General features: G+C 36.5%; 1 long non-coding RNA gene across 5 annotated transcripts; it reads left to right on the top strand.

The window, feature by feature from the left end:
• The first annotated feature begins 1929 nt into the window (after positions 1 to 1929).
• Positions 1930 to 6077, top strand: LOC104090076 (uncharacterized). Of its 5 annotated transcripts, XR_684860.4 has the most exons (6): positions 1960 to 2108; positions 2249 to 2358; positions 2547 to 2597; positions 3804 to 3971; positions 4616 to 4689; positions 5762 to 6077. It is a non-coding gene; the product is annotated as an uncharacterized lncRNA (long non-coding RNA). The 5 variants fall into 5 exon arrangements; XR_684858.4 differs by having other exon boundaries at positions 1930 to 2108; positions 2547 to 3971; XR_684859.4 differs by having other exon boundaries at positions 1948 to 2108; positions 2249 to 2597.
• The last annotated feature ends 14231 nt before the right edge of the window (positions 6078 to 20308 follow it).

Raw genomic sequence — 20308 nt, 5'->3', positions numbered from 1 at the left:
ACGTGTTTTGTTGTTGAATAGGACGCATAGTTGAGGTGACGAGCATCTGTACGTTGTGGTCGAGTCATAGTACGCGAGTGAAATTCTATTAGTACAAATTTGTAGTCTTAAATCTTGTTATCCGTGCTTATTGTTGTTGTTGAAATGTTAGAAAACTTGTATCCGGTTCCACCAAGGTCTATAAAGTTGTGAATATTGATTCGAGGTTGAGATGTTAAATTGTGAAAGTAATTATTTATGCAATATTGATTTCCTTGTGAAACTCTTCTTTATCCGTTGTTATTGATTTTGTGAATTGTGAGGAAGAGTGTAAAGTACGAAGGGTGATGCCGTGCATAATTTATTTATATTGTGAGGAAGAGTATAAAGCACGAAGGGTGATCCCGTGCATAATTTATTTATATTGTGAGGAAGAGAGTAAAAGCACGAAGGGTGATGCCGTGCAGTTTTCCTTGTTGTCTTAATTGCTCAATTCGTTTAAGGATTTCCGGTTTAATTATGTCTTTTCATTATTCTCACTCCTTATGTTATATTTCCCCACTGTATATTCCCTTCCCATTATTTTTGCGTTATTTCTTATTTACTGTTGTTGCCAGTAGCATGATTATACTGTTCAGGTTATATGTGGGCGTCTTGTCATAGCCTCGTCACTACTTCGCCGAGGTTAGGCTAGATACTTACCAGTACATGGGGTCGGTTGTACTGATGCTACACTCTGCACTTTCTGTGCAGATTTTGATACCGGCTCAGGTTGATCGAGATTTGCTACTGGTCCGCTGTTCGGAGACTCAAGGTAGATCTGTCAGCGTTCACAGACCTTGAAGTCCCCGTCTATCCTTTATGTCTTACTGTTTTCTTTCATTCAGACATTTATATTTCTTTCAGACTATTACTTATTGTAAATTCTAGAATACTCGTGAATTGCGACTCCAGATCCGAGTAGTAGTAGTTAATACAGATTTATTATATTCCGCACTTGTTATATTTCGTTGTAGTTAATTAATGTTAATTACTGAATGAAATTCATAAATTGGTAAATGATTCTCTAGCGTTGGCTTGCCTAGCAAGTGAAATGTTAGGCGCCATCACGGTCCCGTCGGTGAGAAATTTCGGGTCGTGACATATATATACTAAGTGTATAGTATATAAGCTATATTCGATATAACATTAGCTATATTAAGATTCGATATACTATACTATATATATATATATATATATATATATATATATATATATATATATATATATAGTATAGTATTAGGGTTGTAGGTTAGGAGGTAGTTGAGTCTTGTCTTATTTTGTAGCATTGTGAGACTAGTCTGGTAGGGTTTTTGTCTAAGCCAGCTAGAGGCAATGTCGTGTCTTGCTATTTTACGTTTCAGTGTCAGACCTATTTACTAGCTATCGTTTTTGTATTTGCTTTTTTCGTTTTTGCTTTGCATCTTTCTTCTGTGTATAGTATATATATATATATATATATATATATATATATATATATATATATATATATATATATATATATATTATGTGGATAGTATATAAGCTATATTCGATATAACATTAGCTATACTAAGATGTCTATATAGTATAGTATATATATATATATACTAGTATACGTACCCGCGCGATGCGCGGATCGTTTAAAAGGAAAAAAAATGATATAGTAAGTCTATATTGTAGACTAAATTTAGTGATCACATGGAAAAGAATTAAACTAAAAAATAAATATTTGAATTTTATTGGATTGTATCTATGCAAATTGCTAGGACCATCAATTTTTTGCACTCACTCAAAGGTGAAGGATAAAACTCGTCTCAAATTCAAAATAAAACCAATATAGATAATCAAGAAAAGAGTCGTCGTACATTTCCCTTTGGAATGATTGAAATTTCTTTCCTTCACAAAATTTTTCTATTATATAGAAGAGGGAAGATGATCGACCAGGGGCAAAATTGACATTTCAATCTCAATTATTTTTGCTCAGTCATATACTTTTAACGTGCTCATTCTAGGTTAATTTCAACACACCAAGTCTAGAAGCATCACTCTTTCAAAATTAATTTTGCTCTATTCATCTTGTATCTGTCTGTTATGATTTTAATTTTCTGGTATGATTCTCTCTCAATTCTTGGTCAAACCTTCTTCTTTTTTCTCTCTGAAATCTTCTTTTCGTTCTTTTATTTTTTGAGATCTCTTAATAGTTACCAATTTCATGGAGGAATGTTCTTGCCTGCTTTTGTTTTTGTAGAGACAGAACAAACTATCAACACCTCTGCTAATTGTTTAATGATGAAGTGGGTTTCTATTTAACTATTTGGACTTATAATTAGCACTGCTGCATATATTTATGACTTACAGGTAAGTGTTCCCTATCTGGGAATTTTTTCTTTTTCTCTTCGAATTTCACAGGTTATATTTGCACCGCTAAGTGCAATAGAAGTTTTTGATGTTTATTCTAGATTTACTTGTGCATTTAGCTCTTTTCTTAACTGATTCTACTTATGCATGTTTTATTTTGAATATTTGGTGCCAAATTTCTCTCAAAGATGTTCTTGAGAGATCACAACATTTTAGAAATCCGAGCGGTCTACAATGAGGTATTGTTCTTGAGATTTTTCCCTTTTATCCTTCGCCCCCCATTGCCGCTGGCCTCAATGGAAAAAATAGAAGGAATTTATTAAAGTCAACTGTAGTATTTCTTGAGCCTTTGGCTCTTTTTTAAACTGATTTTGCACATGCTTATGCTCGTTGACTATTTTCTGTCAATTTGTTAGCCATCAATGGTACTAAAGGAACTCAATGGGAATAGAAAAAGGCTCTGTGAACTAAACTCTCAAACATCAGTAATGCATTTATGTTCTATCAATTATTCTGATTGTTTTTTATGGTAATGTCTTCTTTGTTCTCCTGAGCAGAGATTGGCATTTTTGACTATGTCGTTTTTTGATTTTGGCATATTATGGTCGATAAATTTAACGCACTACATAATAATATGAATTTAAAATGGATATTTATTTTTGCTCAATTATGTCAAACTTTAATTAATCCTCTTTTTTTAATGGAAAAATAAAGTTATACTCTTTAAATTGATTTTTTGCTGTGGATGGAGGAATTAATTACTTAAATGGTCAGCTAAGTCATGGAAATAATGTAGCAAAGTCACTTTTATATTTAGGAGAGATTTATTTTTCATATTGTGCTTGTTCACTAAAAAGCACGTCAATAGCATGGTTGTGAACTTCTGATCCTTATATATGTCAATAACTAACTAATCACACTGATTATGACAGGATGGTTGAAGAAGCTAAGATGTACTACACCAAAGTTTCATAAAGTCCTCCTTGAAAATGATTTTGTTGGATCATAACAAGAAATCTAACATATCATTGCATATATGCTATATATCATTATATCTCAAAGGCCAAAGTTGAGATTAGAATGATGAGATTACTGATTGAATTTTTGGTATCAAACAAAACTAACAAGTACTTATTTTTAGCTTGAAATTCAGAAGCGCTAAACTTCACGAGCACACAGGATAAACAGAATAAGGTCCTCGAGAATTCTAGGAGTTATCAAAGATTGATTAGCAAAATTGTTTATAGCCACAGGGTACAATTATGATGTTGGGTATTAGATTATTACATAGTATATGATAATTGACATGAGGTTGTTCCCCTATGTTCAGTTAAGTTGAAGTAGATGTGATGATATAATTCATGTCTGTAAAAGAAAAAAAAGTTAAGTTGAAGTGATGTAGTAGTGCAAAAGATATATTTATTTTTTCCATCTTTCAACTGTAGCTTTTTTCCAAAGAGCTAAAATGCATGGCCTGTCAAATGATGGAAGCTCTCTTTCTTGAGAAGTTGCAAAGAAAGATGGAATGAGACCACCAACACTAGACATTTTTTCATCTCAACTCATGCTTATTAGTCGTTGATGTTGGTTTAAACTAGCTACTCTTGGAAGAGGTAATGTTATGCTAATTGTTATACTCCATCGTCTTACACAGAGTTGATATTTTATAATAAATCGATTTAAGTGAAAATTGAGCTTTTGTTAGTTGTTTGGTTGTCTTCGATATGATCCTTATGTGTTCAATGATATGCTATAAAAAAGGGATACATAAAGATCAAATAGTTTCCTACCAAGCAATGTTTCAAATTATATGTCTACTTGAAAGTAGTTTTAAATATGCAAACTTGTGCATAGCAGATTCTTATACCTTTTCTACAGCTCTTAAAGAAATCAAAGACGATGCTTCACATATTATGATGATACTGACCTTCCGTTACTAACGTCACATCCTTTAGAATGTTTAAGTATTCTTGCTATTAACAACTTTAGATTTTTGTAATTATTATTATTATTTCCTGTATTAGGTAGACGAATTATGGATTAGCTTCACAAGCTATTAGTGGTTCCAAGAGATAATCTCAGCTATCATAGATATGTCAAACCCAAAAATTATATTCCTTCTGCTTGTGATCCTTAACCACCCAAAGCTGCAAAGATATTTTCAATTCAAACTTTCATTTTAATATTTCTTCTTTCAAGATATTAAAGTACATTCCTTTTTTTCCGATTTATTCTTAAAAGTTCTTATTGCTTTCAGTGTGGTGGCAGCGAGAAGAGAGCAGGAAGGGTACAAATTTAGAGAAAGAAGTGCCAAAAGCACCAGATCCACAGGTGAGACGTCTCTTTTACCAATTAAAGAGATTTATGTGTTTAACTTCCCTTTTACTTATATACGTTATGGGATTTTAATTTAATTTGTTTGTCTGTTCGGTGTATATATTGTTCTACTGGAAGATCTGAAAAATATTGCAATGAGTCATTTTTATCTTTGTTGAGTCCTTTTATTATTATTATTATTATTATTATTATGACAGAGACTCTTCTACATGATTGCATTCACTTGCATCATTTAGATCTTCACATTCAATCTGTCCAGCAATTTGAGATCAGTGGGGATAGATATGCTTCCTGAATGGTTCAAACACCCACCTTGAGACACTATGAAACATCCATAGATGAAACACCAATTGTAAGCAATGACAAACAACATGGACATTAAAAGGCATTTTATGTTCGAGTTTATAGTGCTGGCCCAAAATATTATGATATCTTATTCATGAGTAATTTCACAATGAAAAGGTTACATTACTTTATATGTGTTAAATGTTGAATATAGTGATTGTTGAATAGAGTGATCCCTGCATGCAGCCAATAAAGTCTGGTTTTAATTGTTGTTTGACTTCAAAATAAGAGTCCAGTAGTGAGTCACTTTGATTATGTTATTGGCTAATGTACATGGTGATTGCACATTAAGATTCTTTTGATAAATTATTACTTCACATTATCATTCTTGAAGATCAAAGCCAAATGAACTCACCACTTTAATTGACTTACCTTATTACAATGTCTCTAACTTAGATTCTTATAATGGAGTTGAAAAGTTTGTTCTATGGCGCAAAATTTGTCATAAAAATTTGAAGAGGTGTTCCACTTATGTAATTTTGTACTTTCTGTGTGTTATTTAGTTATTAACTTTTCCAATGGAATCCAGTTTATTGGATATATTTTGGAACATATCAGTATCACGATTGAGGCTCTAATTTATATTTTCACCTTCTCTTTTACATTAACGTTTGTGATGTTTCTCAGCTTGTAAGTTAATTTTTAATGAAGGCTTATAGGATTTAGCTTCTATCGCTTGAAAATTTCAAGATTTTAATGATAATACACTGTTGATATGCAGGACTTTGCATGAATACACAATAACGAGATTGGCTTGTTATGAAAATGAAAGATTTTCGACTTGAACGCTAACCGATTCAAAAGACCAATTCCTCCAAGCTTTGCACTTTTTCAAACATTGTGAAAATATTAAGTGCACTTTGACTTTCTGTCATTGTCCATTGTATGTGAACATTCATTTTTTGTCTGGGTTAGATATGATTTGTTATTGTTTACTATTTCAGATTGATTTCCTAAGCTTTAAATATATGTGATGTATCTTGGATACTTGATTTCTATGATTGCAAAATAAAATATTTCGTTCTTTGTTTCCTTAACCCTGGACTTCTTTTGTTTTTGCATCTTAAAAGTTTGGGAGGTTTGATTTACATGGCAGATATTTTGTATTTTCAGTTTTTGTGTCTTCATGGTTGAGACTTCTAAATTTACATTACCTTGTAAATAAAGAGAAAGAGATCTGCTACCTGAAAATGTGAAAGGTTGGGCCCGTGCAAAGCACGGGCTAAGCCCGTCTAGTAAGGACAATAAAAGCTTCTGGTTCAACTTATTCAAAATCCTTCACATCGTTCGAAGTATAATCAATCACCGCTTCTGCTCCTAGCCGGCAATTACTGTCTTTTTGTTCAATGTTCCAGCTACTTTCCCTACATATCCCATTCCATCTTTTCCTGTTTCCACTACAACATCTTTTAACTTTAGCAGCTATTTCCCCAACATAGCACTGCACTCTTGATCTGTTTTGGAATGCTCTATTTTGCAATTGAAGCTGCCATGTCAGGGGAAGAAGTTTTTTGTTTCACCGGTTGTACTAATCTTCTCCTTAACAACAAAGAACGGAAGGGAAAAATATAATGTTTGCTCTGTCCAGGGAAAAAATAATTATTTGAAGTTTGAAAGAAAATATAAATCTTATATAAAATTGATAACAAATCTGCCTGAAGGAATGGTGGTATCGTGTACCAATATCATAATTGTCTTCGAACACAAGCCTGAATTCAGTTTTTATTGCTTGCTTCAGTTTGCCAATCCATCTCGCACCAAATCACCACTAAGAATCTATGTCTTCCACTTCCCATTAAACATCTCATCATGAACTTATAATAAGCAAAAGTGATGAAGATTACACATTACCGTAATTTTTATATGTAAGTATTAAAAATGACCACCACTAAGAATCTCTGTCTTCCACTTCCCATTATACATCTCATCATGATATAATAAGCAAAAGTGATGAAGATTGCACATTACAGTAGTTTTTATACTGTAGCAAAAGAGGTATCACGACCCGAATTTCCCACCTTCGGACCGTGATGGCGCCTAACATTTTATTTGCTAGGTAAGCCAACGTTAGAATAATATTAACCAATTTTTAAATAATCTTTACATTATTAATAATCAAGAAAACAAAAGCGGAAACAAAGTTTGAAATATAGTGAAATAATCCAAAAATGCGACGGTGTCTAAATACCATCCCAGAATTGGTATCACAAGTGCACGAATTTCTAGAATAAATACAAATAAAGGTGTGGATAAAATAAAACTGTCTGAAAATAAACACACAGCTAAAGTAAAAATAGACGGGGACTTCAGAACTGCGGACGCCATGCAGTTATACCTCAAGTCTCCTCTGGTAGCTGAAATCCGAGCAAGTCTACGGTACGCCGCTGGGACCAACTCCAAAATATTCACAAGAAGTGCAGAGTGTAGTATCAGTACAACCGACCCCATGTACTGGTAAGTGCTGAGCCTAACATCGACGAAGTAGTGACGAGGCTAAGGCAGGTCACTTACATTAACCTGTACGCGATATTAGTAACAACAACAATAATAGAAATAATTCAGGTAACTCATTTATAATAATTGAAGCCAACTCAGCAGTCATAACCAATTATCATTTCCATCAATTCTGTTGCAGCTTGCAACTCACTCTTACCATATATTCACACTCAATTCTGTTGCAGAGTGCAACCCGCTCTCACAATATATTCACATTCAATTCTGTTGCAGCGTGCAACCCGCTCTCACAATATATTCACATTAATCAAGTCTGTTGCGGCGTCCAACACGATCCCCCAATATATATATATGTATGTCGACTTTTAAATAAGTCTGTTGCGGCGAGCAACCCGATCCTCCAATATCGACTTTTAAATAAGTTTGTTGCGGCGTGCAACCCGATCCTCCAATATGGACTTTTAATAAGTCTGTTGCAGCGTGCAACCCGATCCTGCAGTATGGACTTTTAATAAGTCTGTTGCGGCGTGCAACCCGATCCTCCAATATGGACTTTTAATAAGTCTGTTGCGGCGTGCAACCCGATCCTCCAATATGGACTTTTAATAAGTCTGTTGCGGTGTGTAACCCGATCCTCCAATATGGACTTTTAATATGTCTGTTGCGGCGTGCAACCCGATCCTCCAATATGGACTTTTAATAAGTCTGTTGTGGCGTGCAACCCGATCCTCCAATATAGACTTTTAATAATTCTGTTGCGGCGTGCAACCATATCCTCCAATATATTCATTATAATCAATCATGTTGCGGTGTGCAACCCGCTCCTCCAACATATTCATTTATCAACTCTTATAGAAGAGATTTTTCCAATAAATATAACAATTAATATAAAATTATAAGACAACAAGCATTCAATAATTATGATTTAATCATGAAACAAAAAAAAAATGACAAATAGCAAATTATTATGGGAATCAGGGAGAAAATAGGAAGTTTAATATTTAATATGCTAAATGTCAAACAACAATTAAACACGTAACTCAAATAGCATGTAACAATTAATGAAGGAATTCAAGAATTAATATTTGACAAAGAATAGGAGAGAAACAATTATTATGATAATTAATTTATGATTTAAAACAATTTATGATTTTTCAAGTAAGCAGGCAAACAATTAATTTGACGACGTATAGACACTCGCCACCTCACCTATACGTCGTTTACATGCAATTCACATAACAAATAATTTAAGGGTTCTATTCCCTAGAGTCAAAGTTAACCACGACACTTACTTTGCTTTGCAAATTCCAATCAATTATTCAACCACAGTTTTTCCTTTTAAATTTATCTCCAAAAGCTTCAAATCTATTCATAAACAATTCGATATATTCAATACGAATATTAGGAATTAATTTTATATGAATTTACTAATTTTCCGAATAAAAATATGAAATTCATTAAAATATTCGGCAGTGGGACCCACGTCTCAAATTTTGGAAAAACTAACGAAATCTGAACACCCATTCCGAGACGAGTCCAACCATACAGAAATTATCCAATTCCGTTGTCAAATGGACCTTCAAATCTTAAATTTTTATTTTTGGAAGATTTTAGAAAAATCTGATTTTTCTTCCGTAAATTTACGGATTCATGATATAAACGAGTATGGAATCATGAAATATAATCAATATAGGATAAGGAATACTTACCCCAATATTTTTCTGTGAAAATCGCCCAAAAATCGCCTTAACCGAGCTCAAAAATGGGAAGGAGTTGAAAATGGGTCGAAACCCCATTTTCAGAACTTAAGTTATGTTTCTGGGATTTTTACCCTTCGCGTTCGCGAAGGTACTCTCGCGAACGTGAAGCACAACTTTGTGCTTTCCAACTTTTACTCTTCGCGAAAGCGAGGGCTACTTTGCGAACGCGAAGCTTGCCTGGCTTGGCCTTCGCGAACGCGAGACTCCCCTCGCGAACGCGAAGAAGGAAACCAGAAGCAGGTTTCTGCATTTTCCTCAAGTCCAAAAATGATTCGATAACCACCCGAAACCAACCCGAGCCCTCGGGGCTCCAAACCAAACATACACCCAAGTCCTAAAATATCATACGAACTTGCTCGCTCGATCGAATCGCCAAAATAACACCAAGAACTACGAATCGGACACCAAATCAAAGAAAATTTTTAAGAAAACTTTAAAACTTATATCTTTACAACCGGGTGTCCGAATCTCGTCAAATCAACTCCGATTCTTACCAAATTCGGCAGACAAGTCATAATATTATAGTGGACCTATACCGGGCTCCGGAACTAAAATACGGACCCGAGGTCAATAAATCCAACTTCAGTAATTTCTTAAAAATCATTAAGCTTTCAAGCTTTTAATTTTTCATCAAAATTCCATATCTCGGGTTAGGGGCCTCAGAATTCGATTCCGGGCATATGCCCAAGTCCTAAATCACAATACGGACCTACCGGAATTGTCAAAACACTGATCCGGGTCCGTTTGCTCAAAATATTAACCAAAGTCAACTCAGTTGAGTTTTAAAGCTCTATTTCTCATTTTAATCCATTTTTCACATAAAAACTTTTCGAAAAATTGTACGGACTGCGCACGCAAGTCGAGGAATTATACATGATGCTTTTCAAGGTCTTAGAATACAAAATTACTTATTAAATTTAAAGATGACATTTTGGGTCATCACATTCTCCACCTCTAAAACAAACGTTCGTCCTCGAACGGAGTTAGAAAAAGTACCTGAGCTGGAGAAAAGGTATGGATATTTACTTCTCATGTCCGACTCGGACTTCCAGGTAGATGCATCTACCGGCTGACCTCTCCATTGTACCCAAACTGAAGGATAACTCTTAGACCTCAACTGTCGGACCAGCCGGGCTTGAATAGCCACCAGCTCCTCCTCGTAAGTCAAATCTTTGTCCAACTGGACAGAGTTGAAATCTAATACATGGGAGGGATCACCATGATATTTTCGGAGCATAGACACATGGAACACCAAATGAACCGCTGATAAACTAGGTAGTAATGCAAGCATGTAGGCTACTTCACCCACCCTTTCAAGAATTTCAAAGGGTCCGATATACCTAGGGCTCAACTTGCCCTTCTTTCCGAACCTCATTACACCTTTCCTAGGTGAAACCCGGAGCAATATTCTTTCTCCAACCATGAATGCAATATCACAAACTTTACGGTCGGCATAACTCTTTTGCCTAGACTGAGCTGTGCAAAGTCGATCCTGAATAATCTTGACCTTATCCAAGGCATCCTGTACCAAATCGGTACCCAACAACTGAGCCTCTCCCGGTTTAAACCAACCAACTGGCGATCGGCATCACCTTCCGTATAATGACTCATATGGATCCATATGAATGCTCGACTGGTAGCTAGTATTATAAGCAAACTCCGCAAGTGGCAAGAAATGATCCCAAGAACCTCCAAAGTCTATAAAACAAGTGCGAAGCATATCTTCCAATATCTTAATAGTGCGCTCTGATTGTCCGTCTGTCTGTGGATGAAATGTTGCACTCACGTAACGACCCGGCCAGTCGTTTTGAATATTATAACCATATTCGCCCATTTACTACTCAATTTATGTCTTGCAATTGATTTATGACTTATCGGGTTAGTTGGTTCGGGTCCGGAAGGAACTCAGAGTGAAATAAGATACTTAGTCTCACAATTGAGAAATTTAAGTTAGAAAAGTGGACCGGATATGGATCTATGTGTAAATGACCTCGGAATTGAATTTTGATGATTACAATAGCTCCGTATGGTAATTTTGGACTTAGGAGCATGTCCGGAATATTATTTGGAAGTCCGTAGAGGAATTAGGCTTGAAATGTCGAAAGTTTAATTTTTGAGAAATTTGACCGGGGGATTGACTTATTGATATCGGGGTCAGAATCCGATTCTGAAAATTTGGAATACCTCTGTTATGTCATTTATGACTTGTGTGCAAAATTTTAGGTCAATCGGACGTGATTTGATAGGTTCCGAAGTCGTTTGTAGAAATTAGAAATTTCAAAGTTCATTAGGCTTGAATTGGGGTGTAATTCATGATTTTAGTATCGTTTGAGGTGATTTGAGGATTCGACTAAGTCCGTATGATATTTTAGGACTTGTTGGTATATTTGGTTGAGGTCCCTAGGGGCTTGGGATGATTTCGGATGGTTAATCAGAAGTTTGGAAGTTGGAAATTTCATAAGACTAAAGTTTCAAGTGAGTTCGCACAAGACCTAACTTCAAATAAGCATAACTCTCATGATACGAAGTGTTATATGATGAATTACCTATCAAATGAAAGATCTTTGAGTCTAGTTTCTAACGCTTCAAATCGTTTGTCATTTGGACATTTCTACAAAAGATATTGACCAAATTATCAAAGGCTGGAAAAAATGCAATTGTGCAACCAATTATGCGATCGCAAAACAGTTATGCGATCGCAAAACTGCTTCTGCTACCGCAAAACAGGTCGCAGAATGGACCAGAAGAGCCCAGTTTTAGGCGCCAATTTTGCGATCAGTTCTACGGCCCGCATACCCATTCTGCGGTCCATTATGTGATCGCAAACCTGCTTTCGGAGGGTTAATTTTTCTATTTTTATAACCCGACCCCATTTTGATAAATAGGCTTTGGGACTCATTTTGGAGAAAAAATCTGACATTTTAGAGATAAGGGAGAGTGTTTTAGAGAGAGGAAGAAGCTCAAGTGCTTTGTTCATCAAGATCTTGTTCAAGCTTTGAAATCCAACAAGGAAATATCACAAGATCTTCACCCAAGAAGTAAAGTTCTAACCCCTAGTCTTCAATTTCGAGTTTGGGTAAAGATAGGTGATTATGAGTATGATTCTTGGGTGTAATAGTATCATTTATACATATCAATAAGGTTTATGGAAAGATTGTTGACTTCAAATAGGTATAGGTTGGGTTGAAAATGGTAGAAATCTTCAAAGACTTTAATTGAAGATTTGAGGGTCGAGTTGATGTCGGAATTTGGTGAAATTTGAATGGTTAGACTCGGGAGAGGACAAGGATCAATATTCTGTCATTTTTCACTGGTTTCAAGACGTGGGCCCGGGGCCCGGGTTTTGGCCGATTTCGGAATTTTGGCCTATTTATGTAGTTTTTTCGTTGGAATTCGATTCTTTAGCCTATGTTGATAGTATTATTCTGATTATGGATAGATTTGGAGCTTTTAAAGACCGAGTCCAGAGACGAGGGCATCCCGGAGTAGGAGTTTTACGCTGTTAAGGTAAGTAACAGTTTTAACTCTGGCTTTGAGGGTATAAACCCGGAGATTTGACATCATGCGATTGTTTGGAAGTGATACCCATACAAGGTGACGAGCGTGTGGGTGTGCACCGCGAGGAATTGGGACTTGGTCCATCCCGTAAGGTTGTGAGGCCTAATGGCTATTATTTGTGGTTATGTGTTTATTTGTTGTTGAACTTATTTGCCTTCATGTTAGAAATCATGCTTAGGCTTTATTCATGCTCACATTATTTGTACTCGGTCATAGAAATTATTGTACATGTTTACCTCAGTCTCTATTATTTGCTAATATATGGTGATACTTGATGTGGGCTGTATTCCCTTATTTGTTGGTGATGATGAGGCTAGTGAGGTATTAATATTGATTGAGTGAGGCCGAGGGCTTGGTTGTGAGGATATTAATACCATAGCGCATGAGTTGTCCGCGTACCACGTGAGTTGACTATGCGGGTCCAGGTATTGATACCATAGCGCGTGAGTTGTCCGCATAGCATGTGAGTTGACCGTGAGGATCCAGGTATTGATATGATGTCACGTGAGTTGTCCGTGCTTAGCGCTTGGGCTTTGGGAGCCCCTCCGGAGTCTGTACACACCCCTAGTGAGCGCAGAGTGTTGAGTGTTTTGAGTATTGAGTGCTGAGTGCGAGTGATGAGTAATGGAGTGACACTGTTGTGAGGTTGTATTTATTTGTGTTGTTGCTGCATTTATCTGTTAAACTTCTTTGTGGCATTTACTGAGTTATAGAATTTACCTATTTATTTCTGTTTATTTTTAAATTATGAAAAATAAATAATTGGATTGTTTTACTTAGCTCGTCACTATTGCTCAGTTCCTTAGTTATTTCTATTACTTGCTGAGGTGGTTGTACTCATGCTACACCCTGCACTTTATGTGCAGATTCAGGTGACTTAGAGTGCGGTGATCGTTGTGTTCAGGCCGACTATCTGTGGAGATTGCAAGGTAGCTGCTAGCGTCTGCAGGACCTTGTTACTCATTTTATCATTTCTTCTTTTGGATTGTATTGACAGTTAGACAGTTTCATTTCTTAGTTCATAGATTTAGACGCTCATGACTTAGTGATACCCCGATGTTTGGGGCTTGTTTTCGTATTTCTAAAATTATATTTAGAGTTGATTTAGTTTATGAGAAATTCAATGTTGAAATGTTTTATTAAATTCTTATAATCGGTTTAATAGAAATATTTTGGGAAGTAGGCTTGCCTTGTAACACGATAGGCGCCATCACGACCATGATCAGATTTTGGGTCGTGACAACTCAACTCCACCCGCGTGCCTAACTCACGCTGTACAGCCCTCCAGAAATGTGAGGTAAACTGCGTACCTCGATCTGGAATAATAGACACGGGCACCCCGTGAAGGCGGACAATCTCACACATGTATATTTCAGCTATCCTCCCTGAGGAATAGGTAACTGCCACTGGAATGAAATGTGCTAACTTGGTCAACCTGTCTACAATGACCCAAACTGCGTCAAATTTTCTCTGAGTCCGTGGGAGCCCAACAACAAAATCCATAGTGATACGCTCCTACTTCCACTCAGGAATTTCTAATTTCTGAAGCAAACCACCAGGTCTCTGATGCTCGCACTTAACTTGCTGACAATTCAGACATCGAGCTACATATGCAACTATATCATTTTTCATCCCCCTCCACCAATAATATTACCGCAAATCTTGATACATTTTGGTAATACCTGGATGAATAGAATACCTGGAGCTGTGTGCCTCTTTAAGAATTAATTCACGAAGCCCATCCACATTAGGCACACAAATACGACCCTGCATTCGCAGAACTCCATCTTCCTTCACAGCAACTTGTTTGGCATCACCGTGCCGCACCGTGTCCTTAAGGACAAGTAAATGAGGATCATCATATTGCCTCTCTCTGATGCACTCATATAAAGAAGACCGAGCAACTGTGCAAGCTAGAATCCGACTGGGTTCTGAAATATCCTCACGAACTGATTAGCCAAAGTCTGAAAATCTGCAGCTAATGGCCTCTCACCAACCGGAATATACGCAAGACTGCCTATACTCACAGCCTTTCTACTCAAAGCATCGGTCACCACATTGGCCTTTCCGGGGTGATACAAAATGGAAATATCATAGTCTTTCAACAACTCCAACCATCTCCTCTGCCTCAAATTAAGATCTTTTTGTTTGAACAGATACTGAAGGTTGCGATGATCAGTAAATACCTCACACGAGACACCGTAGAGGTAATGCCTCCAAATCTTCAGCGTATGAACAATGGCTGCCAATTCTAAGTCATGGACAGGATAATTCTTCTCATGAACTTTCAACTGTCGCGTCGCATATGCAATTACCTTGCCATCTTGCATTAATACTGCACCAAGCCCAATGTGAGATGCGTCACAATATACCGTATACGATCCTGAACCTGTGGGTAATACCGACACTGACGTCGTAGTCAAAGCGGTCTTGAGCTTCTGAAAGCTCAACTCACACTCGTCTGACCATCTGAATGGGACACTTTTCTGGGTCAATCTGGTCTTAATAGTTGTTCATAATCAATTAGAGAATCGTCAATTAACTTCATGTTAACAAAAATCTCATTTCAAACCTTCACAATACTAATAACGAGATGCGAGGCATGAAGACCTCATAATTATTTACCCGAATTAACGAGTCACATTTAACGCCACCTGGGCGGGCACCTACCTCGTAGGTTACAACTCAATATTACAACACTTATTTGGCAAGTATGCACAGAGAATTTCATACGAATATTTTTTAAATAAGCCTAGCAGGCATGACTCCCTATTAGTACTATAGTACAAATTTAATTTTCACTAGGGAGAATTTAAACACAAGAATGTTTTTATCACAAGGATCTGGTCCTTATATAACTTCCACTGCAGCTCATAGCCCGGTTTAAACATATCAATTTATTTTAAAATACGAGGACCTCAGCCTCAATTCTGAATCACAAGCAATATGCACATCTTGCCAATCGAAACTTTCCATTTTCTCCTTTTAAATAACTTTCGTTAAACAAAATCACAACACATAATGAACCCCACACCGGTAAGGCATATAATTCACAATTTGTAATTAATTATCCGGAAATACATCAGAACATACCGAAATAAGTACCAGAAAGGCACCTTTATCCTCACAGATCTTATTAGAGTCCATCATGGAATGATAGGTGTAGTTATCTCCATAAAACCTCCCAACATAAGTAGACACATAAGTAGATTATAGAATTACGAAGCACACTCATAAGTGGGACACAATAGGAGGACTCGTCTTGATTCTCAGAACCGAATCAAGTTAAGGAAATTATTCCTTTATTTTAAATCGAGGTCGTACCTATAACAACACCATCTGAAGTAACGACCTCCACTATACCATAAAACAAATATAACAATGGATGGGTCGCCACCTCTAGGACGCCTTCTATCCGCCTGTCCTCCACCCTTAACTGGTCGTGTGGGTGGTGTAGTAACTGCAATGGGGCACGTAGCCTGAGTGCTTTGATGAAATATGCCTCTCACAAGTTTGGGACAATTTTCTCATGATGTGCATAGTATCGCCGTATTCATAACAACCCCTTTGCGGGTTTGGCTGCTCATATTGAGTCCGTGCCAGATGACTGGAATAACCATCGTAGTAAACTCATGTCGGTGGTACATTAAAAGAACTTACTGAAGCACCCCGGGTAATCCAATGTACGGACTGGGCTGTCCGACTGCCCGAGACCCTGCCATAATAATTTTTTTTCAGTAGAATCCACTGAATCCCCCAGAACTTTGAAGCGTCTTGGTCTCCTTATCTTGGCAATTTCTACCACTAGCGAAAATGAAGTATGAAGTATTAGTCTGTAGCTCCTGAGTCATACAAAATTTTACGATCATAATTAATTTCTTTAATGAGTCTGTGGACTGACTCTCTGGCTGTAGGAAGCAAAGTTGGAATATGACGGGCTAACTTATTGAACCCGATGGCATAGTATGACACCGTCATGGTGACATGACACAATCGTTCAAACCCTATGCGCCATGCATTACGGAGAGTCCGGGAAACAAACTCTTTCAAAATCATTTTTGAGAACCGAGACAAGTGGGCGGTGTTGTACTGACTGGTCTGCCCTCTTCATATGCTTGCCACGGACACCTGTGGAGAATTATCTCTCCCAAGACCAATTTCTTCTTTTGTTATGCTGACTCAACACTGTTAAGCTGACCCATTTCTTAACATACTCTTCGATTCTTCTCAGAGGTCACGAACCGTCGACGCACAACTGATACTGAGTGCGCAATGTCATACTCGAGTAGATACAAATGAATGTGAGATATAGGTTTCAAGCAAAATCAATGTCGCACGATAAGGAATGAAAGAAGTGATATTGTTCCTAAACTTTATAGCCTCTGAGAGATAAGTACAAACGTCTCCGTACCGATCCTTCAGACTCTACTAAGCATGCTCGTGACTCGTGAGACCTATATAACCTAGTGCTCTGATACCAACTGTCACGACCCGAATTTCCCACATTCGGACCGTGATGGCGCCTAACATTTCACTTGCTAGGCAAGCCAACGTTAGAATAATATTAATCAATTTTTAAACAATCTTTACATTATTAAAAATCAAGGAAACAAAAGCGGAAGCAAAGTTTGAAATATAGTGAAATAATCCAAAAATGCGACGGTGTCTAAATACAATCCCATAATTGGTGTCATAAGTACACGAGCTTCTAGAATAAATACAAATAAAGGTCTGAATAAAATAAAGCTGTCTGGAAATAAACACACAGCTAAAGTAAAAATAGACGGGGACTTCAGAACTGCGGACGCCATGCAGTTATACCTCAAGTCTTCTCTGGTAGCTGAAATCCGAGCAAGTCTACGGTACGCCACTGGGACAAACTCCAAAATCTGCACAAGAAGTGCAGAGTGTAGTATTAGTACAACCGACCCCATGTGCTGGTAAGTGTTGAGCCTAACATCGACGAAGTAGTGACGAGGCTAAGGCAGGCTACTTACATTAACTTGTACGCAATATTAATAACAACAACAATAATAGAAATAATTCAGGTAACTCATTTATAATAATTGAAGCCAACTCAGCAGTCATAACCAATTATCATTTTCATCAATTCTGTTGCAGCGTGCAACCCGCTCTTACCATATATTCATACTCAATTCTGTTGCAGCGTGCAACCCTCTCTCACAATATATTCACATTCAATTCTGTTGCAGCGTGCAACCCGCTCTCACAATATATTCACATTAATCAAGTCTGTTGCGGCGTACAACTCGATCCCCCAATATATATATATATATATATATATATATATATATATATATATATATATATATATATATATATATGTATGTCGACTTTTAAATAATCCTCCAATATATTCATTATAATCAATAATATTGCGGCGTGCAACCCGCTCCTCCAACATATTCATTTATCAACTCTTATAGAAGAGATTTTCCCAATAAATGTAATAATTAATATAAAATTATAAGACAACAAGTATTCAATAATTATGATTTAATCATGAAACAAAAAAAATGACAAATAGCAAATTATTATGGGAATCACGGAGAAAATAGGCAGTTTACTATTTAATATGCTAAATGTCAAATAACAATTAAACACATAATTCAAATAGCATGTAACAATTAACGCAGGAATTCAAGAATTAATATTTGACAAAGAATAAGAGAGAAATAATTATTATGATAATTAATTTATGATTTAAAACAATTTATGATTTTTCAAGTAAGTAGGCAAACAATTAATTTGACGACGTATAGACACTCGTCACCTAACCTATACGTCGTTCATATGCAATTCACATAACAAATAATTTAAGGGTTCTATTCCCTCAAGTCAAAGTTAACCACGACACTTACTTCGCTTTGCAAATTCCAATCAATTATTCAACCACAGTTTTTCCTTTTAAATTTGTCTCCAAAAGTTTCAAATCTATTCACAAACAATTCAATATATTCAATACGAATATTGAATAAATCTGATTTTTCTTCTATAAATTTACGGATTCATGATATAAACGAGTATGGAATCATGAAATATAATCAATATAGGATAAGGAACACTTACCCCAATATTTTCCCGTGAAAATTGCCCAAAAAGCGCCTTAACCGAGCTCAAAAACAGGAAGGAGTTGAAAATGGGTTGAAACCCCATTTTCAGAACTTAAGTTCTGTTTCTGGGATTTTTACCCTTCGCGTTCGCGAAGGTACTCTCGCGAACGCGAAGCACAACTTTGTGCTGTCCAACTTTTACTCTTCGCAAACGCGAGGGCTACTTCGCGAACGCGAAGCTTGCCTGGCTTGGCCTTCGCGAACGCGAGATTTCCCTCGCTAACGCGAAGAAGGAAACCAGAAGCAGGTTTCTGCATTTTCCTCAAGTCCAAAAATGATCCAATAACCACCCGAAACCAACCCGAGCCCTCGGGGCTCCAAACCAAACATGCACCCAAGTCCTAAAATATCATACGGACTTGCTCGCACGATCGAATCGCCAAAATAACACCAAGAGCTATGAATCAGACACCAAATCAAAGGAAATTTTCAAGAAAACTTTAAAACTTATATCTTTACAACCGGGTGTCCGAATCTCGTCAAATCAACTTCAATTCTCACCAAATTCGGCAGACAAGTCATAAATATTATAGTGGACCTATACCGGGCTCCGAAACCAAAATACGGACCCGAGATCAATAAATCCAACTTCAGTAATTTCTTAAAAATCATTAAGCTTCATCAAAATTCCATATCTCGGGTTAGGGACCTCGGAATTCGATTCCGGACATATACCCAAGTCCCAAATCAGGATACGGACCTACCAGAATTTTTAAAATACTGATCCGGGTCTGTTTGCTCAAAATATTGACCAAAGTCAACTCGATTAAGTTTTAAAGCTCTATTTCACATTTTAATTCATTTTTCACATAAAAACTTTTTGAAAAATTGTACGGACTGCGCACGAAAGTCGAGGAATTATACATGATACTTTTTGAGGTCTTAGAACACAAAATTACTTATTAAATTTAAAAATGACATTTTGGGTCATCGCAAGAGGTGTATGATAATAATTAGGCATTAAAAGTTAAAATTTAATACCTTCAAAGCCGATTAAAAGCGTTATAATACTTTCGTGAGAACAATTTGAATTAGCACAAAAATTGACAATTGCCAATCAATGGTCTAAATTAAATTGTACATTGCATTGTAAAAGCTTAAACCTATTCAAAAATTTGACACACCATGACAGTTAAATCTATTTTACTTACCAGTCAATGCTATATTTACGACTCGACAAAAATAAAAAATGGTGCAACAAAAACTGACAAACATTATACCTTTAATATGAGAATGATACTGGTATTTCCTCCATTCCAAAGAAGAGGCCGATTAGCCAGCATTCGAGAGCCATGAGGTAGTTTACTTCTCATTGTGATAGAAAGAGATTTTTGCATAAAATATATGTAACTAAGAAATTTC

This window comes from Nicotiana tomentosiformis, chromosome 3 (assembly GCF_000390325.3).
Source record: "Nicotiana tomentosiformis chromosome 3, ASM39032v3, whole genome shotgun sequence".
Classification (NCBI taxonomy): domain Eukaryota; kingdom Viridiplantae; phylum Streptophyta; class Magnoliopsida; order Solanales; family Solanaceae; genus Nicotiana; species Nicotiana tomentosiformis.
Note: the sequence above shows the minus strand (reverse complement) of the source record. Positions and strands in the feature narration are given on the sequence as shown.